Raw genomic sequence first — 25,851 nt, 5'->3', positions numbered from 1 at the left:
TTTCTCATAGATCTCTATGGATTGCCAGGAGGGGCATCAAACATCACCCACTCTTTGAATTTAGTTTAGGGAAACCTGCGCTTCAGCTTGGTGTGTGCTGTAGAGTTGACTCGTGTGCTTTCATGCATGCTGTACCTGTTGGTATTAATTGCAGCAGAGACTCAACCACAGATAAACCCTTACTGAGGTGACTCCTTACATGCTAAATTATTTCCTCCCTCCTTGGAACTGTACTTGGAACTGCCTTAATGTGATTTGAAGTGGTTCTTACAGAGTTCCTAGAAATCTCTTGACAGCTGATTCTGAAGTCATTTCAGACTGGGCTGCCTTTAAGCCAGATAGCCTTTAAATTTTATCTGGTAACCAGATACGAAAATGTTCAGTTACAGCAACACTTTTTTCAGTGGTCTCTCACCCATAGAAGGTGGCAGCAAAAGTAAAAAGCTGATGAGATCCCACTGACACAGCAGTAGGACAGAGGTTTCCAAGACAAAATTTTAAAAATGGATTGGCGAGTGTCAGCTGTTGACATTTTAATGATGATCTCTGTGGCACTCTGCCCCTTTCATGGGCTATTAGTGGCTTTTTTTTTTATATAGGAAAGTAATTTAACTCTGGTGATTTTGCAAACAGTGTTGCTTTGGTATTTTATAACCTTTCAAGGTCTATTATAGGACAAGTCATCTCCCACAAAACTTTCATTTCTGTGAGATTCCCTTCAAAGCTCAGTCTCACAAAGCAATGTGCACTGTATCAGCCACAGTCTGTATTCACTCCATGCAAAGGTATATCCCATTTGAAGTTGTGTTTTTTTTTTTAATCCGGCTGTAGAGAGAGCTAAAACATTTATCTCAGATCATACTGGATGGGCAAATTATCACATCTCCAACCCCCACATATTCTTGGATCAAAATTTTGCACAAGCACTCACAATTAGCCACTTTGCCTGAATCTGGCTAATGCTGGCCATTGCAGCTTTGGTGGGTGAGGGTTGCAGATGAAACAGCCTCGTTATACTGTGATGGTGACCAGTTGCTTTCAAAGCTGTGTTATTTCTTGAGGTTGTTGCTGTGTGTAAGCAATGCCACAGAAATGCATCAAAGCCCTTTTTTGTGTGTTTGCTATCTTTTGGCTTATTTTTCAGTTTTTATGGCTGCTATTTTTGCCTTTTTTCTTTCTTTTTTTTCTTTCTTTCTTTTCTTTCTTTTTGTTGGTTTGTTTGTTTAAGGCCATCAATGTGAGCATTAGCGAGAAGCTAAAATATATTGAGAGGACAGCATTGTATGAACTATGCACAGCTGGTGGCTTTTTAAGCTCTATTTCTGCTTGGAGAAGAGAGAATTTGGGCTTCTCTAACCCAGCCCTGCAGATTGCAAAGCCTGGTGTCTGTGCCTGCCATAGTGCATGCCAGACTCTTTTATCTCAGGTTGATAAAGCATGGAAGGTTCTTCTGAAAATGAAATGTCCCAAGTGAGGCGGGTGGCCTTGCTGGAAGCTGTTCAGGTTGAATAATCCCCTGAATAATTCCTTCAGCCTTCGCCTTCTTCATTGTTCAGATAAATCCTGAGCGGGTCGATAGATGTTAATATGGATTAGAGAAATTTCACTGAGAGCTTTTCAGTGTCCCACTGGACACTTCTGACGCAGAACAAATCTCCGTTTCATGAACAAGAGCACAACTGGTACCAATGGGCACACAGTCAAGGAGGTGAGGGAATAAAGTGCAGGGAGGCTGAATTATGGCAGCACTTCTCCTAATGGCTGCCCTTTCTTTCTGAGGCTTGTGCATAAGCAGAGGCCCTGTAGGTATCCCCTGCTGGTTTTGTCCTTACAGTATATCATCCTGGGGGATATATTTTTCTCAGTCTCACCAGTGTGGCAATTTGTAACAGTTGTTGGAAGATTTGTTTTTTAATACAAGTTAGTTGGGTGAAAAAATAGAACCTTCGCAAAGCAGTTGTGGACATAAAGATCTAGCAGACTAAAACAAGAAGTGGCTCACAAAAGCAGTAATGACAGCCACAATTTTCTTTTAGTTCAGGCAAGGAGAGGTGTAGAATATATTAGAAACCATTTACATGCTTTGTTTTCATACTTATTTTATCAGCACTAAGAGGGAGCTTCAAAGCCTGTAAAGCAGAGGCCTCTACTCTGAAAAGCTGCTACCAGAGACACATTCCCTACTGTTAGTCTGGTGTAGGATGATATTTAAGCCAAGAGTCAATTTTGCATAACATAAGAAGTAATGTTCTTTCCCATCTGCTTTTAATAGATAGCACACTGCGCTGGGACACTGTAAAAATAAGGAATAGTTTTCCTTGGTAGTTCAGAAACAATTGAGTAGGTTGGGTTGTTTCTCAGTGTTGGATTTTTTGTTTGTTTGTTTATTGTGTGAGTTATTGCATGCAGCATTCTTATGCCAGGTGAGAAGTGTTGCTCTGTGCTATTTCAGTGTGGAGAGAATATTGTTATCACATCTTCCATTTGAGTATGGCCCCTCTAACTACTGAGCCTCTATTTAGGAGAGAGACAACAGAAGGTCAGTTCTCTTGATTTTCATTTGAAAGAAACCAGGGTATCAGCCGTGTTTTGTGAAGCACTCTGTCTTCTTGATAGTTGAAAACAGTGGGACTACACCACACTGTTTTGCTCCCTAGGAGGCTGAGAGGAAGGAACAGCACTGTCAGAAGGCGCTGGCTACCTTGGGAACAGGGCCTATCACTGGTCTGTCCTACTAGAGTGGTCAAGGACCAGCGTGAGCACAGTGGAATTCAGGGGAAATCAAAGATCCATAAGTTGTTTTTGGACAAGAGTTTGGTAATTGCTGCTCCTAGGAGCAGGTGCCTAAACGCAACTTAAGTCCTACATGAGGTTCTTAAAATTTGGTGAATGACTCTCTTGCAAAAGGCATTATTATTTTTCCATATAAGCAAGGCCAATTTTGTCACAAGACTCTGCACATTTGTTGTTTCCTTTAGAGTGTCTCTGTTTCTGCCATGGTTTTGGTGTTCATGTTCATTTGGACAAGTAGCCTGATGCACAAGTGTGGCTTGATCCAAGATTGAGAGGTTAAAGTTTGTGCAACCGTATATTTGTGATAGAAAATGGCTGGTAAATTGTAGAATCACAGGTATTGGAAGGGGCCTCTGGAGATCACAGAGTCCAACCCCCTGCTAAAGCAGGCTCTCTGCAGTAGGTTGAGCAGGAAAGCATCCAGGTGGATCTTGAATATGTCTGGGGAAGGAGACTCTACCACCTCTCTGGGCAGCCTGTGCTCTGTCACTCTGACAGCAAAGAATTTCTTTTGCCAGTTTGTACGGAAATGGAACTTTCTGTGTTCCAGTTTTGGCCATTGCTCCTTGTCTTCTAGCTGCACACACTGAAAAAAGCCCGGCCTCATCCATATGACTCCCATACTTGAGGTATTTAGAAATACTCATAACATCCTTTGCAGTCTTCTGTCCAACCTGTGGAAGAGTCCCAAGTCTCTCAGCCTTTCCTCATACAAGAGATAGTCTGGGTCCCTCGTCATCTTTGTGACCCTCCACTGAGCTGGAGATGATGCCTGTGGTGGCTGGCCTGCTTTAGAAATTGTTCTGCCATGGTGGAGAACCAGTGCGTGTGTGTAGGACAGCTGCTCTGCCGGGTCTGTCTGGCAGTGGTTTAGAAAGTCATTTCTGCAGGACTCTCAAGGAAGATACTCATTCCCCCTTCCTGAGCTTCTGCTATACTCAGTAAGGAGTCATCTAGATAACTTAGATCTGTATCAGAAGAAGGCAGCAAAAGGGCTCAGATAGAGAACCATCTTATCCTGCAATTCCTTTTCTTTTGCACTGCAGGTATAGCACTGCTGCTTACTCTTGTGATGTGTACCTCACAGGAGAATGTCTGTACTATTAATGTCTGTGAGCCAGCATAGTGCTGGGAAATTTGGTAACATAAACTTGCAGAGCAGTTACGTGTGCTGCTGTGTTCAGTCTACTCATCCCTCTGTGCCTACAACTGTCAATTCCTTGAAATGATTACAGGTTAGCTTAAGATACATCTTGTTTTTACAAATCAGGAAGGAATGGTTGCTGTAAGATTATTTATGCTGTCATTAGAAAGTCCAGAAGTAAACTCTTTAATCCCTGTGTGGTGTTAGAAAGTAGGCATTCCTTTATTCATGGTACGTACTGGATGACTTGACAAATCAAGCATGCACTCTCAGAGTTCAGGTTCTTTTTATATACAGTTAAGGCATAAATATGTGATGTATTTACTGGAAATGGCATACGTATTCATTCTTTTCCAAGAACTCATTAATATATGCTAAAATCCTGTGAACACGTGCAATACAGACCTTCAGTTGTCAGAAGACTGCTGATTTCATCTCTTTTATTTTATTTTCAGCTTAATCACAGTGACCTTTGGCTGATTTTCAGCTGTTTTTCTCCAATTTGACATATTTCCATTGCTTGTTATGCCATAATGAGCAACTTTGTATCTTGGTACACTATTACTCAAAACAATTTATATGAAATCCAAGAAAAAGTCCTTGCACCTGGTGGATACAGAGAAGCTCCCGGTATGTAGTATATAGATAAAAAGCAGTCTGTTGTGGTTTCAGTGAAGCATGGACTGTGGAAAACAAAACCATTCACATACCAAGCAAAGCTAAGCTGGAACATTTTAGAACTAACATGCATCAATTCCTTTTGTTAAACTAAATGCAAACGGTAAGTTTAGGTTGGGTGTCAGGAAAAACTTCTTTACAGAAAGGGTTGTTAAGCACTGGAATAGGATCCCCAGGGAGGTGGTTGAGTCACCATCCCTGGATGTGTTTAAAATCCATTTGGATGTGGTGCTCAGGGACATGATTTAGCAGAGGGTTGTTAGAGTTAGGATAGTGTGGTCAGGTTGTGGTTGGACTTGATGATCTTTAAGGTCTTTTCCAACCTGGGCATTAATATATTGGTCTTTAATCTAATATGTATTGATCCCAACTACTCAACCAGCCTGTATCAATACAAGCAAACATCAGGACGTGCTGACCCTAAGTATGAGTTAAGAGCAAGCCTCTAGGAGTGCCTGAAGTAGGGGGACTCTTGAAATCGGACAACCCATACATCTAAATAAGCTTCCAGTCACCTGGAAGTAATGATGAACTTAGTGACAAAAAAATACTTTCCTTATTAACGCAGAGAAGTTTCAATTATTACAAATATTTCCAAAATTTGACTGCTTGTAGTGGAGGTAAGAGGAACATAAATAGAGTGAATCAAAATAACTATTTCACATTTAATGGGCTTGAAAGTGAACAGTGTAGTCCGCGGACTTAAGAAGCAATTATCCATTGCTGAGTAAATAGCATGAAGGTTCTCATTGTATATCTTGATTGGGGAAATATTGATTCTTTTGGATTAGTTTGGTAATTAGAGCAGTTTCTTTGCTTATTTAAAATGAAGCCAGCTTGCTTTGCTAGACTCACTGTCTATAAATGTGTTCTATATGAACACAAAACATTGAACTGCAGGCAGTTTTTAATATCCTTGAATATCTGATTTTTTTCTTTGCATATAATGCAGATGAGGTAAGGATTATTCTAGCAAATAAAAATGAATCATAATAACATAGACGCTGCTTCTCAAACCATTATGGTTTCTGGCTGAAGAGCTTTTGAAGAGCAGTGCCAAGCTAGAGTGATGGTATTCCATAATCAAACATGGCACACAGGCTTTTTTACATGTTAGGCTTTGGTATAATGAACAACTCCGTTTACTAATAAGCTTCTAATTTTTTGAATGTTGGAGAGAAACTTGTGGCTTGGCAGTCCATCTATTCTGAAATGCTGCAAGCTCCAAAAGAAACGGATGCCTACTTTTATACTGCTAATTTCACCTGACATTTCTTTTGGCGCTTTATAACTCTCTCAGGAAACAAAACAATCTCTGCTGCAGTGATGCTGTATATCTCTAACAGGAGTGGCAATGATGGTGTGGTTGTAATGTAGAAATTTCCATGCACGTGATTGCCCACCTCATTTGGGTTAGGCTATTGAGAAACCTCACACACTGAGATCAGAATCAATGCTATAGCACCTGTAGGGCTGAGAAGGAACTCACAGCCATCATTAAATGATGTTTTGTAAAGATCCAGTCTGAGCTATTGTGCATGATATGATGATAACAAGAGCAGAGAGCATCTGTGAAAACTTTGGTTCTTTTACTGTCATTTGGGGAGTAGACCTTGTGCAAAGTAGCCCTCTGGAACAACAGAAGCATGCATTTCTAGTGGGCTAGTCATGTCAAATATCCCTAGTCTTTGGCAGAAGGGTAACTAGGTTACCTCTCTTTCCAATACTGCATTAGGAGGCCACTGTTTGGACAAAGGTAAGCAGAGAAAACTGAATCATGAAAATGCTAACAGGTCTTTGATTTCAGATCTTTGCTGGTGTTCAAAACCTGCATGTGTTACCATGGAAGGATGCTGTGCTCTGAAGAATTCATAATGGCTTGAATTACTTATTTATCAATAGGATTATTTATTTTATTTATCAATAGGATGTGGAGCTACCAGGAGACAGAAGATTTTAATACATGGGGAGAGCTATAAACGTTTCTTTTCAGGTCTTTCTCTCACATAGGTTTTAAAATAGATCAACTATTATGCAGAGCAGCTTCTATTGGGTGTCCCAGCTGAATAGCCAACAACAGTCCCACCTTTTAATAGCATACAAGCCTTCCACTTCCAAGTTAATTTTTTGAATGAGTGGAATACTGTATTTATAAAGTGTGCTAGTTCTAATTCAGAAAGATTTCACCATATGTGAAAATGCATTTCATGTTTATGGAGTTCAAATTTACAATCAAAATGAGGTGTTCAAGTGTTTTGTTTGTTTGTTTCTTCTTTTGGGGGGTGAATTGTTCTTTGGTTGTGGTTTTGGTTTGTTTGTTTTTTCTTATTTCATTTACACCAAATAGGTTGTGTGCTGTTTGGCTGCTGACAGCATTGGTATTTAAGCCTGAATGGGCTGGTGTGATCTTGTCTGAGGACACAGAACGAGAAACTTTGCCCAGCATGTATTTGCTTTTGCTATCAGTCTGCTTGATAGCGTGCTCTGCCTTTTTTGAAAAATATATGTCTTATGTATATGCAAAAAGAGAACTGACCACAGGGATCATTATGAATTCAGACTGATAACAGCACTGTGAAATATTTGTCAGTAAAATCACCTGCAAGAGGCCCAGCTGTTGTGTTGGGTTGGAATGTAGTCCTGATGACAGTTGAGATGGCATGAAAGAGAACGAAAGTTGGATCCTATACAAGGAAGAACAGAGGTGATGCGACTTCTCTGTTACACCACCTTTCTTGCATTCTTCCCATTGGGTTGTAAATGGCAGTCTGTACAAAGTAACATTGCACTGAACATACTCCTCCATGGAATCAAACTCCCCAGTACAATTTTGCATGCTAACTCAGCTTCCATGGGCTGATGGAGAAGCTGTTTGGGTTCTCTACCTGTTGTTATTCCAAACCACATTTTTCACCTATTATTATTTCACCTATTATTCCTTCATGGCTCTAAACAACGGAGTGGAGCCATGTGAGTGACAGTTGCTCAGCAGAGCACCTACAGTTTCTGCGTTCGGTATTTTTATTCCTTGTTTCTCTTGCTACTGAGATCTTCCAAAGCCAAATACTTCAGAACAATGGCTTTCATCTTCCCTCCCTCTCCTACCTGCTACACACATCCCTCACAGTTTGAACCCCTTAGAAGTCGTGAGGAAGTAGTATGACACTGGCTACAATCATAAAATAAATAACATTGCTCCTGTCTTGCAGAAAATAATGTTCCCTACCCAAAATTTAAAGCAGATCGGCATTTCTTGAAATACAGACTTCCAATTTCTTCCCAATTAGTGTGCATTACATCAAAGAAAAGCTTTGAACTTGAGTGGGGGCACATACAGTGTTTGCTGAGACTTTAGCCACAGTCAGAAGCTTCTCCTTGTTCAGCAAAAGCATATTTCCATGTTGACAGCTATCTCTTGGCTGACTCTTTCTTTTGTTTGAGGGTCAATTTATGACTAATTTACCATTCGGAGAGCAAAGTGTATCCTCCTTCTTATAATACTTAAATGTTGCATGGTGTGGATGGGACTTTGTTTTTGTCCCTGGTTTTAACAGGTAAGGAAACTATAAGAAAAAACAGGTAAGAAAACCAAGCATTTTCCAGTTTCACACAAACTTATCTAGAAGAAGACTCAAATTTATGACTGCCTGCGTCTATGCCTATGTTTCTCCTGCTACTTTTTACTTACTCTCATATTTAAAGCCACCAGCCTTTGTGGCTGGAAGTGGGCTTTTTGATGGGCCCCTAGGTCTTACAGTTTTGTGTTTAAATGCACAAGTGCTCTTGAATTTCTTTTGTACTTTATCTGAATGCAAAGAGTGAATTCCCACCAGCTTTGAAAATTCAACCACCTGGAGCAGAGGGGAGCATTTTGTGTAGTCTTAAAGATGAGTAGACGCTGTTGAGGTTTTACTTAATCATCAGAGACTAAGATTGGCAACATTGTTTAATTATATAACTTGATTATTTCACACAATTCAAGAGGCTTATTACTCAGAAATCATTTTGTACTAGTAGTGCTTCTGTTAGATAATTCTTTTCTGTTTGTTATGTAAGGTTGGTATTATAGAATTGCTGTTTGAATACTGGCACTATAATTTTAGAATTGCTTTTATAATAGAAATAACAAGTAAGATTTGTTCCAGATATAGACAATAATTGCAAATTCCTAATTATTTTATTAAATGAAGCCTCTAGATAACTGCCACTTTGGTTTTGTTGTTTTATTTACAAAATTGTAAGGCTGTCCTTTGCTCAGTCATATTCCATTATATGCACTTTCTGCAGTGAATACTGTGGTCTGGAAAAGTACTGGTCAGCAGTCCTGGAAGCTGGTGATTCAGCTTCACCTATGGCAACATTGCTAGCACCAGCTTGCAGATTGTGAATGTCTGTAAACCTCCTGCCATCTCTGAACTGTGTGTGTTTGCCGCTGAGGTTTTTGTTTCAATACATAATTTTGTATGTGACCAATCTCAAAATGAGACTGGGGAATGCAACCCATAGAAATTCCTTTGGATCCCACAAGAGCTCATTATTCCCAAGCAGTGGATCTAGGTGCAAGCTGCCTCCTCAACTGGCGAAGAAGGATAGCAGTAAGACTTTGTGCCTGTGTAATCACATCAGAAATGTGGCTGAGTTACAGGTGAGATTGAAAAAGCATTTGAAATAGCCCTGGAGTTTGCTCAAGATGCAGCAGGGTAGGAGAACCTATTGAACTGCTGCAGAGAGGGCGCTTCAAATTTTCCTTAATATCCTGAATACTGGATTGTTTCTGTCCTGAGTCAGAAGTTGACTTCATGCACGACCTGATGCATGGAACCCTTCTCAATGTACTTTATAGGATGTGGCATGCTTATCTTGTGCTTGCTTTTAAACCAGGAGGTGGCTTGTTATACTCACTGCTTTTTTTCTGCCCAGCTCTGCTGAACTTCATACCTGATGAAATCTCCTTATTGGTTGGTCATTTTCAAATCCAATCTTTAGTTTCCCTTTCAGCCATGTTTCTGAATAGTTGCAAGCACTGTGACTTCCTTTGTTTGTAGTATTTTCTGTTTATTTTTGCTTTAGGTGCTTCTGCTCTCTCTTCCTATTTCACTAAAACCTCTGTGGTCACATGTTGCAGGGCAGCAAGAGATCTGGAAGGGCCAGAAGCACCCCATAGCTTACTGCAGCACTAGTGCCAAAGTTGGGTCAGGAAGCAGAAGTGCTGGGTCTGCAAAGACCACTTCCATTTTTCTTCAGTGTTTAAGGATTGTGTTTGGATGTTATTTCTTTTTGTTCTTCCTGGTGGTCTAACCCTTCCCTCATGAGAATCAGTTATATCAGTTGAAACAACCATCACTGCACTGAGGACACTGGTGTAGTTGTAAGCGAGCAGAGATTGTGCTCTCCCACCATCCCATAACTGCGTGGCTGCTGCCTCAAGTCTCCATTGGGACTGTTGAGACCATGGCACAAAATGTCCCAATGGGTACTGGGCTCACAGCATGTGACTACAGACTTCTTGCCTCTCATCCCTGGCCTCCTCTAGTGCCTTCTTCTAAACTGGGCTACTGGAGCAGGCCTGCAGTGGCTCAAGCCTCCCCAGAGCCCTCAGTAAGAAGAGAGAAAATGTCATTCCCTGTATAGTGGTAGAGCTCTCCTCTAAGAGCTGCAGGGAAAGGATAAAGGCAGCACAGTCCCAAATTACTCTCTGAAAAAAAAACCCAGCTGGATGCAAAGCCCCTTTATTCGTGTTAAGACCTCCCTTCTTTGCAGTGCTGAGGCAAATAGTCCTTCAGCCCTGGAAAGGCTGTACTTCGGTGCAGACCAAACCATTTCTTTGCAGCCCTGCTCTCTCAAACCATGTGTTGGGTCCTTGTGTGAGAGAGAGACAGGCTGCAGTTGGTAAAAGCCTCCTCTTGCTTACTGTCTAGGGTTGTCTTTTCTCAGCTGTTAAAAAAAACCCAGCCTAACACAAAACGTGTCAAACAGCAGTGCTGGGCATACGTACCTCACCACATGAGCGAATCCAGTTGATTGTAGCCTGGTAATTTGCTGTAAGAAGATTACTGGATTAGAACAAAAGCCTGGTTTGTGAGCAACACCACCTGACAGTAATATTTATTGAGAAGAATTACCTATTTCAAATAGGAGTTCACTTATGCCCCCATCACGTGCTCATTCTTGGAGGTAAGAGGAGCTCATTTAGTGCGGTGTTTTAGGAAGCCAAGCAAAGAAGAGGACACCCAGATTTTTTTCCTGTTGTTGAGCCAGCAGTTTTAGTAGCTGCAGTGCTTCCAGATTTACCTCGATGTGCTTTTGTCATCATAATCCCTCCTCCATGTCAAGACTGATTTGCTTTCCCAGCAACGACTTGCATCTCCCATTTTTGCCCCTGCATTATTTCTACTCCTTTTTTTTTTGTTTTATTAATCAATAACAGATTGGGAAGATGTTGGTAGGCCAGTCGGGGGCATGCTTGCTAGCTGGAATCTGTGCTACACTCATTGCGCTGGCTTTAGCCTATTACTTGTACTGGTAAGTTGAATTTTTGTGCTGTGTCTGTGGTGATAGCTTCTTTAAAATGTTTTCTTGAATGAGCTGGAAGGTGGTGGTCCTTTTGAAATGCCCTTGGAGGCTGATTCTTAATAACTTGTTGCTAGCTGTAGATAGCATCCTTCATTCTTTGCCCGCCTGTGATAATGCCCGTTTAGGTGCAGTGGGACTCAGTTTTGTTGCTACTGTTCAAGGTTGCTGTTTTATACTTTTCTTCCACCAAGACAGTGGTTTTTGATGCCATAGGAAACATTTGTTCAAACTGTAATCGTCTTTCCTCTTGATTCTAAGAGCTTTCAAATTTCTATCTAATTTTCATGCTCTCGGTTTGTGTAGTTGTGTCTCTTGGTGCAGAACTTGGAAATCAGGCTGTTACAGGCTCATAGTCAGGGTGCGTGTTTCTGTCACGTTATTTGTGACATCCATGTTTTCAGCACCTCAAAAGAAATCTCAGATAGTTGGGTTGCTGCAGGCTGGGGACGAGCAGCCCTAACTGGGGCAGGGCAAATGGGGCACAGGGATGGAGGCTGAGCGTACCTGGCTTTTCCTGCACATTGGAGCCCTCAGCGAGGTGTCTGGGCTTTGGGAAAGGGGAGAGCAAGCAGCACGGAGCTGCCCTACATTTCTGGGCTGGCTTCGGTTCTGGATATTTCTACATTTGCCTAAGATTTGCAGCCAAAAGAAATCTTGGAAGTTTGTCGAGCTACGTCTGGAGTAAATAACAACTTTTTGAAGCCTGAGTGCAATCTGTTGAGTAGTTTTAGTGGAAAAATTACATGCTGCTTCAGCTGTAAAATAAAGCCTGCTGGAGTTGTAATTAATACTGCTACAATTGGAAGGCTTTCTGAGGGATGTGAATTTGCAGAAGACGGTTCTCCAGAGCATTGTGTGGGTTCTTTTGTTTGTTTGTTTTATTAAGCACTGAAGAGACAAATAAATTAAAATCTGTGGGGTGATCTTCTTGTCTTTGTTTTTGCCAAGTGTTTCCTCCAGACAATTGCGCCTGTGCTGTTTACAAGCCTACAGTCCTCTGTGTGCGTACGCATGTACTTCTAATATTGATGGGTTTATTTATATTTCAGCTTTACAGTGAGTTTCTGCAGATATATAAGCTTGCAGCCGTACAGCATAGCAGCACAAGTTAAAATGTACATGGTTACTGGCCTCTTCAGCCTTCAAAATATTCAAGAAAACAGGACCTATATAAGTGCTGTTACAGTGTTAATGTTAAAAAACAGCAAACGAAGAGCATGAAGGTGTTAACAGCCATAGTTTTTTGGTTCTACTTTAAAAAAAAAAGAAAAGTTTCTATAATAGGTGTGTATGTTAAAAATTACAGCTTTTATTACTTCTCCATGTCTTGATCTAATACTGGAGTGTAGTATGTATCTGATATCAGTTATGCTTTTGTACCGATAAAAATATCAAACTGTGTGCATGGTATACATAGGTAGAGCGTATACATCTGTCCTGTAATATTTTTTTTTCCTCTTTTGTTAACTCACAAATTCTTGACTTGAATCCAGGTCAGATCTGGTTTGCAGAACAGATTACAATTTCGCACACAGTGGGAATTAACTGGTATTAGATCAGATCCTCTTCCTCAACAACCTTAAGGTTCAGGAGAAAATTAATGACATCATCAGTTTGTTTGTGAAAAAGGTTTGATGAGAGCTGCTTTCTCGTTAGTTATGAGTGAGACATTAACAAGAATACTTCAGTGCTTCTCTGGCTTTGTTGGATTAGTTTGTTTAGCTCTTTAGTTTGTTGCTGCTTCATATATTGTTTCTTACCATTAACTGACTTGGCTGAACATTTTTTATTACAAATTTTTAACACGTCTGCTACATAGAAAATACCTAGAAAGACTTTCTGTTTGTTTGTTGTTTACTTTGGCTGCTGCAATTCTCTTTCAATATCCTCAGACAGAGCCGGAGTGATTAGGATCAGAGATCACCAGTTCAGCAGGGAATCAACTTTGCATATTGAGAGATTAACCCGGTTTTTCTGTAATTCCATCTGTGATCTTTTGCTTCTCCTAGATTGGAGCACCCTTATTAGCTTGCTGGATAGGAGCCATTTTGTTCACCTTCTGGGCTGAATGTAGTTCAAACTCTCAAGGAATTCATCTAAGGATGCAGAGGGGATCCGTTCCTTCACCTGGAACTGGCTCCCTTGCTGTCTGCCTGTTGCTTGTTCTGATACTGGTGTGAACACCTCACAAAATGCACTGCAGCAATCCATTGTATATACAAGTTGTGTAACCTACAGTCCAAAATGAAAGTTTGCAAACATGGTAAGTACACAAGGCATCAGTTTTTCATCTTTGCTTAGTCATTACTTCCTCAGGGAATTTATTTGGTTAAAATCTTCCCGCATGAAATCATGAAAGAATTGTCTGTCATTCTTTACCAATCAACAAATTGCTTAGCACAAAAATAATGGATTTATCATTCCATATGCGCTTGTGATCACTTAACATATAAAATAAACACATAATCGTCAACTCTAACTTTTTGATGTTTTTTTTTCTTTTTTTAACTGAACCATTCCAAGGTGCAAAATGAAGCTCATGCCTTTATTTTATTATGGCAACTGCTGCAGAATATGCCCTCAAAGCTCAAGCTTTCAGCCAGAAAAGGAACTTGAAATACTAACGTGTTATAACGGCAGACCTCACACCAGATTGAAGCCCATGGAGCACACTGCCAATGTTGGCTGGACTGTCCTGCCACATCCACACTCTAGTCTAGATTTTGCACCTTCTGCCTTCTGTCTGTTCAGGCCAATAAAAGGTGGACTGCATAGGCAACATTTTCCTAGCAATGACACTGCCAAAGCCACTGTGAAACAGTGGGTCACCTCTGCTGGTGCAGATTTTTACAAGTGTGGCATGAGGGTTCTTGTTCATTCTTGGTGGAAATACACTGTTAGTGGTGGTGGCCATGTTGAAAAATAGTGTTGTGTAGCTGAGAATTTGCTCTTTCAAATAGTGTCATTGTGTTCTTTGTATCTGTTGTAGTTTCCTTGGAAATCAACAGGAGGCATTACTTTTGGTGAAATCCACGTATATTTGAGGTGTTTTAATGAGCTATCTAATTTCATTGGCCATTTGTTTTATTTGCTTTATTGATCACAATTGTGGTTTGCTCTCTTGATCTCAGGTATTTGAAAAAGTAGCTTAGCACAGGATCTCTCATACTGTTTTCAGTTTCACTCGGATTTTATTAGTATTTGCCATGATTGTATGTTTGGATTGAATATTTACATTGTATACTGATTTTGTTGTTGTTGTTGTTGCCATCAGTCTGGTGTTCTAGGAGGAATAATCTGGAGATTTCTACTTTTACTTATTAGAGCAATGATTTACACACTGTGGGGAGAGGCAGTTCCTGTGTCGGTGCAGAGTCTGGTGCAACCGGACCTCAGGGTGGTGAACCCTGGGAATTACTGCAATGTGAATGTTACACTAATCGAATATGAACTTAAAGTTCTGCTTCTGTCAAGTTGGTATTTGATTTGTGTTTTTCTGAAGAGAATAGCTCAGTGGAAAACTTCTCTACTGACTGCCTATTAAAATATTGCTTTAAAGAAAGATTGACTTCTGGGGGAATTAAATAGCCAAAATGGAATAGGCAGATTTGCTCCTACTGTTTGTGCACCAGTTGGCAAGCTGTTAGGGGAACAGCACAGCTGATGAGAGAGCCCTGCTTCTCTTCTGAGCCCCCATCTTTCCTGCCTGGCTGAAAAGGAGAGAGCACTATTTTCAGTGTGATGAACTTTTAGGATGGAGATTTTAATAGCAGAAGTCTCATCTATGCAAAATATATTACTCACATATGTAAATACTAGTCTACCTCATCTGCTTATCGAAGGACTTAAAATTGGGTTGGTTCTATGGACATCGAGGACTTCAGCACTTAGGCTTGCATTGCCTTGCCAACAAACTGGTAGTGTGGGGTGGGGAGAAATACCTAGTATCCCCCAGATCCCTCTGCCCTTCTCCTGCATGTGGAGATGGACCAGAGTACTTGGGCCCAAAGCAGTTGCAGCTTACAGTCTTGTGAAGCTAGTGACATTGTTGAGAACTTGGCATTTTTCTCAAAAAAGAATAGTGGGGAGAAGAATTAAGATTTGCCTGGCAAATTCTCTGTCATACTTCTAGCATAAAGTGATGAGAGAAAATAAAATTGTTCAGTTGGAAGGGAATGGGAAGCAGTAGCCTAGCATTTCCCTCTTCCCTTCCATAGGAAGTTGTAGAGAGGAATGAGGAATCTCTTGGCCTTTTCTTCAATGTGGACAACGCAAGTATTTTCAGTCTCTCCGGGACATGGCAGAGGAAGAATGCATCTAAGTGTGGTATGGAAGCTCATTTTTCTGAGTGCATCTGTAGACTATCATGATACACAAAGTGCAACATCACATATTTCTATAACTTCTGTTATTTGTGGATAATGTAATCTACAGGCTGCTGTGCTTTAAATATCACCGCACTTGTATAAAACCATTGTATGTTCTGCTGCTTTATTTAGGCAGCTTAAACTATAAAGTACTGAGAAGATAGGTGTCCTCCATTGACTCGGTAATTGTCTATGAGATGAGTGCCTGGAGATTAAGCTGCCAGTGTCTTCCAAACACACACACAGCACCAAGGCATTCTATTTTAAGAATATAGCCTATTCAAATAACATGAGTTTACAGAGAAGTTTAAGCTTTTTATGGGATGTGGCTCAGTGATGAGACTCAGTAGTTTAGTTTGACAGTTGAACTTGATCATCTGGAAGATCTTTAGGAACCTGGGTGCTTTTATGATTCTCTGACAGTTATTTTTAATGTAGATTTTGGGGGGTTGTTTATGGCAGCTGTTCTGCAAACGTGGAAATCTTGAATATCTAAGAACTCATTATCTGGAGAATTTTGTGATTCCTCCCATGTCCACCAAAGAGTTCATCCAGTCTAATGTAGCACTGCTGTGCATTTAAATTGAATGACCTGAAGGGGTTGAATTTGGCAGATTTTCAGCCTGCTTTGCTATGGAAATAGCACAGCATAACAGTGTAAGTTTTAATACGTTTATCTCTGTCCATTTTTTTTAAGTCACTGAGAGCTCTCTAGATATGCTTGGCTGGAAAGTGGAGGCAGAGCAAGATATCTCCAAAGTATGGATTCCTGTGAGATTCATGAAGGTGACAAGGGAGGGGAGGAAGGTGCTAAGAGTCTTGCCCTAGAGAAATGTTATGGCATAAATTTGTATGTTCTTTGGTATCCATACATCTACACATGTATGAGATTGTAAAAGCGACAGTCAACATTAAAATACAAATTTGTATGGACCCATGCTTTTGGAACTACTTGTTAGATTCCCATTAGAAAGCAGGTTGCTTTCTAATCATTAATAGCCGGTTACTCTAGCTCTTCTCTGCAGCCAGAGCAATCATTACGCATGAACAAAATGATGATCCTGACATATCTGTTGGAGCTAAGGAAAAAATGAGATATTAAAGGCTGGAGGAAAGAGTGCAAAAGCAGTTGACTACAGAGCACAGCCTGTTCTTACTCTTGAACACAAACCAAGTTGACCTCAGGGGCTTTGCTGATTGTGCCCATTGCATTGGCTGCTCTGCAACAGACCTCTATTATGGAGAGGCTGGCACTGTTTCCATTTCACTTGGGATATGCAGCAATACGAGTCCCCAGGCATTTGGTCCCCAGTAGTAGATTTGGGTGTCCTTTGCAAACAAATCATGTCCAACTGTGACATGTGACTTATTGCTGGAGTTTAGAAGATACAATGAGAGAGTCCCATCTTCTTAATGCTACTGAAAATATTAAGGGTAATAAAAGATATGCTCTAAGTAAGTAATTTACATCTGCCTTAAGAAGGAAAACGGATGAGCTTGCTTTAAATCAAATGTTAGATTTCAGAGCTGGTAGAGTTAAAAATGAATCTGTGGCTGATTGGGTGTGCGTGTACTGAAACTGTGAAACGATTAGTTTTAAAGGAAGGGTGAAATGCTTCTAAGAGTAGCCATGGCAACATAAAGCTCACTGCAGGCTGTGAAAGCCACCTGGGAAGTGGAGAAAACTCAGGCAGCTTGGACTTCATTATTATTGCTCAAAGTGTGTTGCCTGCCTTCCTGTAGAATGCACTTGATGACATTTCAAGGAGGGAAGGGATCCAAGAATGGTTTCCTGTGGTCAAATATGAGGTCTTAACATCCTTTTTTTTCCTACTGAAATGTAACAGAAGGCTCAGAATTTTACAAGCTTTCATTTATTTATTTTTAATAACATTTTAAACACGGCAATTCTAACACCTTAAGGAGGTAAAATAAATCAGACAGAATAGAAGAGGAACATGAAACTCTCAGAGAGCATCCAAAAGAGGGCTGCAAGGGTAGTGAAGGCTCTGAGGGCAAGGTGTGTGAGGAGTGGCTGAGGCCCCTGGCTGTGCTCAGCGCAGGGCAGAGGAGCTGAGGGGAGGCCTGATGGCGGCTGCAGCTCCTCACAGGGAGCGGAGGGGCAGCGCTGAGCTCTGCTCTGTGTGACAGCGACAGGGCCCGAGGGAACGGCATGGAGCTGCGTCAGGGGAGGGCAGCTGGGGGTCAGGGAAAGGGGCTGCACCACAGGGCGGTGGGCGGGGAACGGGATGCACAGGGCTGTGGGCACGGCCACCAGTGCTGGAGTTCAAGGAGCGTCTGGACGGGGCTCTCAAACATAGGGTTTGGATTTTGAACGGTCCTGTGTGGAGCCAGGAGTTGGACTCTGTGGTCCTTATGGATTGTTTCCAACTCAGGTTATACTCGATGATCCGTGATGTGTAGTGCTGAAGCACTATTTGCATATTGTTAAAGCTGTTAGTAATAGTATGAATCAGTGTCATCAGTTATGTCTGAAAAATGAGAAGGGAGATCTTGGCAAGGAGTACACTTGTCTGTTTGCATCTTTCAGATAAAGTCCTGTCAGATAAAGGAACATGAAGGGATGTCAGTGGTGGGAAGTTCTTGATCCCCCGTTTGTGTTTGGGCCTGTATGCACGCGGTGTGGCTGAGATGGGGCAGTTTGCTGCTGTCTGCCTCTGTTCTGCTACTGCCCAGGTGTGCAGTAAGCTGGAGGGTGATAGGGCACGAGAAGCTGTGTTAGTGGTTGTACACTGTACTGTTAAATCCCAAGATGACTCCATACTAGGACCAATAACTGTTTCCAGTGTTTCGTGAACTGATACGCTTTCTTATTAACGTCCAAAGGTGGGCAATAGGAAGGTATTCTGGTGGCTTCATCTCAGGAGAGATATGTTCAAAATGTAAAACAAACATCTGAAGCTTGGCGTTCTTAAAACTGAAGAATATCTGGAAGAAACCCATGGGTTTTTGTTGCTGACAGTCTTTTTGTCTGGAAAGAAGAGAACCAGGTATCGGGTGGGTGCCCACAGTTTGGCCTTATCTATATAAAGACCTGCTCTCATCCTGCATTAGGAATCTATCAGGGAAAAGATGCTGTTAGAAGCTGGAGTTTTTCTCCTCCTCCCACTCATCCTGTGGTCTGGTGTATGCGTTCATCTGTAAATGTTCTAGGATAATTTCCCCCATGTCACTGTCATGCATGTTTTCTGCTCATCTTTGCACAGTCCAATTTATGTATAAAGCTAGAAATTGAAAATAATTTTTGAGTTGTGTAGCAGAGATCATCAGGTGCTTGCAGGAGCTGTCACACAGCGCAAGATTTAGGAGGCTAATTAGCTGTATGTACAGGAGTAAGAAAGGGGACAAAAATGTCATTGGTGTACATATCAAGAATGTATTAATGCAGAGGAGAGGAAGAATCTTTACAGAGAGAACTAAGTAGAAATGGCAATATGAAAAGAAATGTCAGGGAAAAAATGCTGTTCTCAAAATTTAATAATAACCCATGTTCAGAAAGTTTTTAGCTGGAAACACAGCTAAGAAAATGACTTGTAGTGACAGGAAATTGATGGGAACTTGAGTTCTTGGGAACTTACTTTAAAAATAAGACTCACGAAGCATTAAGGTACTATTTTGTGTCTTGTGTTCAGGAATAGCATTGAATGCACTTCACTAAATTGACTGTTTTTCCACTTAGTACAAGGGGAGAATTAAAAATGAAACTTTTGTTTTTCTCTGGAGGCCAGTATTAGAAGCTGCACTCCTGAAAATAAAAGTGTGCATGGTGAGAAGATGAGAAAAGATAGAGATATTTTAGGTTTACTATCCTCTTGATGTGTCTGAGAAATTTTTGGATTGATCAGTGATTGCTTTGCTAGTCCATGGGGAGCGAGTGTAGCCAAAGGAAGCTGATGCATGGACAGAGCTGAAGAAAGCTGCTACAATGTGAAATGTGCACGAGTGTATGTGGCTTCCTTCCTGTGCCAGCAGCTAGGAAATGACAAATATAGATTTTTTTTTTTCCCCGGCCAATTATTAAGTAACTCCTGCCTGATTAAATCAAAGTGTTGTGGTGGTGACATTAATGATGCCTCTGTGACATGATAGTAGCAAATCAGACTGATGTCAGAATGCCAGATTGTCATTTTACTCCACAGATTCAGCAAATAGGGAGAAAAAAATAAAGTCATGAGGATTTCTTCTGACATATAAATAACTAAATGTAGTGAGGGGAGGGAAATAACGTGCTGAATATATTGGCTTGGAGGTGAAAATTGATGCACAGAAGACATGTTCATACCGCAAATTCAAATCGCAGAGGGGAACATGGTCTGATGGATGGGGGTTCTGCTTCTCTGTCCTGCTCTGTGCCTTTATTCCTCTTCAGTCTTCTCTGCTCTCAGCTCTAGGCTTGTCTGCATTTCAAGACTCCTCTTTTCCCATTCTTAGTAACCTGATCTGCACTTGTGGCAGAAAGCTCAAGAATAAAGCTTGTGCATCCTCCCTGCCTTGGTTCTGAAGGAATCCAGGGAAGCTGCAGTTTTGAAAGTTTGTTCTTTCTGCTTGCAGTTCTTGGACTGAACTGACTGCTGACCTCAGCAATAGCATATATCAGGATTTCTGTTTTGCAGTTGTATGGCTCGCATTGGAAAACATCCTCTCATGTTGGGAGTGATTCCAAAGGACAGCTGGGATCCATGTATTTTTGACGTGGGGGGGACAGTGCGCAGATCAAAAAACAGGCCATTTATCCAAACGATGCATTTTTGTACAGTATTTCACTTGTAGTTCTGTAAATTCTTGGTCTGTGAGGAGTGCTAACTTAGTGGCGTTACAGTTTTTTTGTTTGTTTGGTTTTGTTTGTTAACTCTATGGAAAAAAAAATATCTAAAACATTTTAAGAAATCACGTGCTGTAGCTAATTACTCCGTTGTCGTCTCAACCAACTAGCAGATCATCAGCACTCCAGCCACATGCTGGCACTATCAATCACAGCAGGCAATTTGGGAAGGGGTGCTCTAAGGAAATCTGTCAGATTGAAAATTCCTGCTCTGAAATGGAGAAGAATTAAAAGGTTTTATTTTTAACCTGCTTATTGAAAAACTTGTTCGAACTTCCGATTTTGGGACCTAAGGAGAGACTTGATACAAAGTGGAAGTTGAGATTAGAATAAGTTAGAATGTATGGCAGGAGTCAAGGGAGGGACCAATGTATTTAAGTGTGTTGTTCTTTAAATATTTGTCAGCATTTTCCCCATGGCATTCATTTAATGCTTAAAAAGGGCTATTATTGGCACGTAGACATCAAATTCTGATTTTATTGTACCAATTATAATTATTGTACTATTTTTTGCATTCGTAACTATGCGCATTCACCTGTGAAGGCAAGCTATTCAGCTTTATACCTTCAGAAAGAGTGAGAAGCTTTGGAATGGCATTGAATTATGTTGAAAATCCACTCTGAACTTTTTCTACTAAGAAAAAGAATAGCCACAGCTAGAACATGTTTGCTTGAAGAGCAGAGCTCTATTGAAACAACAAAAAACAAGACTTAAGTACCATGGAAAGTCTCTCCCCATTTAAAACTGAGGCCTCATTTTCTCCCAACCATTTTTTATTCAGATTGTAAGAGGCTCTTTGCGTTTTCAACTCCCAGTTGGGTTTTCAACTTTGAATGAGTGAGTCAAAATGGAGAAAATAGTCTCTCTACACCTGCTAGCTCTATCCAAATCAGAAATAATTAAGGCAAAAAAGTCTTTTTTCACAAAAGGAATTGAAAGTGATTGCGTTTGAGAGGGAAATGTAAGTATCAGCACTTTTTCCATAGGAAAAGCTGAAAATAATAGAGATGCTAAAAGCAAAATGTGATTTCCTGGTGCTTAAATCTTGACTTGACCTCCAGTTACATGGGGCAAAAGTCCTGAGCTCTTCAAAATAATAGAAATGCTGGTTTTCAGCTGTGCTGAGAAGAGCTTACAGAGGCAACTTGCAGCCTGAGTTATTTCTGTGGTTAATTATATGTTTGTAATACGTATACGTAGTAAGTTTTGGTCTCAGTCCTCTTTCATCATTTTCAGCAACTGGAGTGTGCTTAATTATTTTGGAAATCAGGCTAAAAGCCTGACTTTTACTTCTGTCTCACAATATGTGCGTATGTATGTGGTGCTGCTTTTGCCCACCTTCTCATGAAGCAGAGCTGGAGTCTGCAGCAAGGAGGTGGGAGCTGACAAGGGTACAAGTGCTGTGCTTCGGCACCATTGCTGCTGGTCAGCCCAACAGTGCTCTCCAGTATTTGAGGTATTTATGGCACAAAACAGTGAGTGCAGAGAACAAAAATTCATTACATACGCATTTCCTTTAACATTTATGAAGTGGAATGTTAAGCAAGGATCAGTTCTAAGCCACTTAAAAGTTAGAAAGAACTACTTTTTGTCAGTCCTATTAGAGCAGAGAATACGTAAGATGAATTCTAACTTTCATATCACTTTGTTTGATCATCTGCCTTGACTGCGCAGGAAAAATTCAAATGGAATCAATTACTTTTGTGAAGAGGGAAAAGATTTGATATTCTGTCTGCATTGCTGCTTCTGTCAAAATGCGAGTTTTATCACAGATACCCTGTAGCATTCACATAGGCGTGTAAACTGCCCTGTGACAGAATAGATCATGTGCTGACTTCATAAGAACGTTTGTTGTGGTCAGCCTTGCCTTGCCACATTACTTGTTAACTGTCGTCTCTGCTCTGCTGAGTTCCCGCTCTGTGCCTGATTACAGTGCTAATTACATATGGACCATTTCCTTCCGAATGCAAGCATAACTCCAGGGCTGAGGTAAAATTCTATGAGGCCTGCAATTGCTCTCCTGGAAGTTGCTAAAACAAGCTCTGCATGTTAAATGTATGTTATAGCCAAGTGATTTTTAAAACCCTGCCCCTTATATGCCTTGCCCTCAGAGCCTTTCCCATCTCTGTAGCCCTCCTTTGGACACTCCCTAATGGCTTGATGGTCCTTTTGCTCCATTGTATTCCAAACTGTACCCAGTGTTCGAGGTGAGGCCACACCAGTGCCTGAGGAGGAGGTGATAAGGGGCTGTTAGAGCGGGTTTATGTGGATAATTGTTGTCCCACTCTATCTCTCTCCCACTTTGGCCAGCTGACACCCTGCAATCTCGAAGCCCCATTGCTGTGGCACTGTGCACAAACTGGGAGCCACAGCTTGGGCACCCAGTTCACCCGGCAGCAGCAGGAAATGTGAGCAATGCAAGCAAGTGGGCAATCCAAGGTGCCTGTGGGGACATGCTCTACATCTACAGCATCCTACAGATGTAAATTGGCATAAAGGAAAAGATTTCCTATGGTGTACTGGAAGCAAATCAGAAGCGTGCAAATACACTGGGTTTTAGAGGCTTGCTAGCTTATTTTTCATGGCAAGTATTCAGAACTGCTGGAATGTTTTGTAAGCTGGTAACTGTAAGCAGTTTTGCTTATTACGAGAGCAGTGATTAGATGTGTGAGCTGCTGCCGAACTATGCAGTAAGCTCCATGTGGCTATTGGCTCTCACAAGTGTCAGCTGCCTCATGTACATACAGGGAGTAAAGAGATGAGAAGTGTTTGCAGAAGATGCCATGGAAGCCCTTTCTGGAATCTCACTGAAGAGTGAACTTGGCTGAGAAGAGTTGTGTGTTCAGCACCAAGATTGGTGGAGGTATCACAGCTCAGTATTGCTTGGCAGGTATTGCATCATGGTGCTGCAATTTTAACCATCTACAATGCTAACTTTAACACTCCAGTCTTGCATGTTGTGTGCACTTGAAGCTGGGCAGAGCACCTTGCTGCTGCACTGGGAATGAAATTGCAGAGAGCCTTTAGCAGGATGGAAAATACTTGGCCGTCTGTCAGGGACCTGAAGTGGAGCCGTGAGATCTGCTGTAGTGTGCTAAATTGTCCAAGAGCTTCTCCTTGCCTGCTTTTACTCTCAGAGCCAGTGCAACCTGGAAACTTTACAGCGTTGTTCAGCGTTTGGGGTTGATGTACCAGCTGAATACCAGATGGGCAGGCAGCGCCTGTAGCACTGGGCACTGTGGTTGAATGGCAGAAGTCCTCTGTGGCACGCAATGGGAGTCTTTCCCTGACCCAAGAAGCTGCTGGGACGTGTAACAAAAAGGAGAGTACAGCATGAGAGAAGGAAGAGGAAAGCAGGGAGCGAGCAAGGGTTAGCACCTTGCATCTCCCTTACTGGGAACGGGAGTTGCTGGGCTTTCTCTGAAGTGGCAAAGGGGAGGAATAGTTGCCCACAAATAGGGGGAGGCGTACAAGTTGCTAAGGGGAGTAAGTCTGGCAGGAGGTGTTTGGCAGCCATTTCTGACATTTCATGTACAACTGCCTGTCCAGAGCCGTGAGGAATATGGAACACTGCTTATAGTTCCTATTATGTCTTACAGCCCACGAAATGCACAGTGCTTTAGCTCAGATATTTCAATATCAAATGCCTTGCTCTGTGCTTTCCGTATATATTTCTTTCTGTTAAATTGCAGCATTGTTTGCCTTCCTCTCCCTGTGCAGGAGCCGGAAACATCCCTTCCTGCTGTGCCCTGCCATGCCAAAGGCTGCTGAGAACATGAGCCCCCCTTGCCTCAGGCTGATTTTTACATCTCTTTCTCTGTAGCAGAGCCTGCCTGCTCATTTCTTCTAGAGAGGCACTGTTTGAGAGGCTGACTTCTGTGATGCTGCAAAGAAAGACAGACCCCATATAGCCCACACTAATAGTTGTCAGCATGGAGGGGAGGTGTGGGACTGCTGGCACCCTTTAATGGAGAAGCTGGTGCCTTAAAACATGCACATGTTTGTGCAGTTTAGCTTCGTGCTGCTGCAGTAAGGCTTACTCAAATACAGTTCCTTTTTGGTTCAGACTACTGGAATTGAATAGCTTTTATTTTTTATCTCTAACTGTTGATTTTTTCCCCTTCCGTTAAAGATAAAACTAGGGGGAATGTCTTGTATGGTTTTCAAAATCAGACTGGTTGTAGGGCACAATTATGGCTAGGCTTTTTGGTGTGTTTTGTTTTTCTCCTGATAGCAAGCACGTCACAGAAAGAACTTGAGCTCAAACACTTGCAGTCCCGTAGCCCTGCAGGGGTTTTTGCAGGTATGTCTAAATGAGAATATACTCACAAAAACCACATGTAACTGTAAGTAATGAAACAAACCTGCAGAATTTGCAAATTATTATCTAACCTAAATTTAGTATGCAATTAAGACATTTGTAAGAGTATAGTTTTAGGGAAAAGTGATTGATGACTACAACACTGTGGCACTGAGGGACCTTGAGGAAATGGCCTCAAGTTGCGCCAGGGGAGATTCAGATTGGATGTTAGGAACTACTTCTCTGAGAGAGTGATCAGGTGCTGGAATGGGCTGCCCAGGGAGGTGGTGGAGTCACCGACCCTTGGGGTGTTCAAGAAACATTTAGAAGTTGTCTTGACATGGTTTAGTGAGAACTATTGGTGATAGGCAGATGGTTGGACTGGATGATCTTGGCAGTCTTTTCCAGTCTTGGTGATTTTCTGATTCTGTGGTTAGTGTGCGTGATGGTGATAGGTGAGTGACTGGTCTAGATGAGCTTAGTTTTCTTTTCCAGTCTTAATGGTTCTATAATTCTGTGAACAAAACTATCAGTACTGTTTATACAGAAGTCAAAGCACCAAACTGCAGACTGAAAGGTGACAAATGGTGTTGCACGTACACAGGAGAGTACTAACAGATAAACACCTGTTCTGAACGACATGTTGTAGTTGAAACCATCCTTAGTTGGCTAAACCTTACAACTGTTGGTCTTCCTGAATATAGATAAGGTTCGTAGATGCACATGCAGCCTTTGAATTGGTGGGAAACTAGAATCCTGTAGTCTCATGACTGAGCAAATCCATGCTATGGAAATAATGATGTCACCGCAGTTCAGTGATACTCAGCACAAATAGTGAAGTTGCCTGGGCTTGTTTCACCCACTGAATTTAAAACACCAGTGTTCCCGTTTGCACGTCATGAGCAGAAACTGCTTATGAAAATACCCATTTTCTTTGTAGACAGAGAGGCCTGCAAGGAGAGATTCCTCAAGCAGTTCGTCCTTGTGGTGGCTGTCCTGCAGTTTGTGAATTTCTAAGCAAACCAGGACTCACTTCAGTTACTTGATCCATTTGTTTAAATAGAGACTGAGCTAACTAAGTACAATGTTAGTAGAAATTAAATTTGGGCATACTTGCTCTCTTTATTTTTTTGTATGTGAAGAGAATAAAAGG

The 25,851-nt window shown here is 41.4% G+C and overlaps 1 protein-coding gene across 3 annotated transcripts in view; it reads left to right on the top strand.

Annotated features, from left to right (window-relative positions):
- AGPAT3 (1-acylglycerol-3-phosphate O-acyltransferase 3) overlaps positions 1 to 25,851 on the top strand; it is a 92,778-nt gene that overhangs the window by 41,441 nt on the left and 25,486 nt on the right. The window lies entirely within an intron of this gene.

This window comes from Tympanuchus pallidicinctus, unplaced genomic scaffold, assembly GCF_026119805.1.
Source record: "Tympanuchus pallidicinctus isolate F22 unplaced genomic scaffold, pur_lepc_1.0 scaffold14, whole genome shotgun sequence".
NCBI classification, from domain to species: Eukaryota; Metazoa; Chordata; class Aves; order Galliformes; family Phasianidae; genus Tympanuchus; species Tympanuchus pallidicinctus.
Note: the sequence above shows the minus strand (reverse complement) of the source record. Positions and strands in the feature narration are given on the sequence as shown.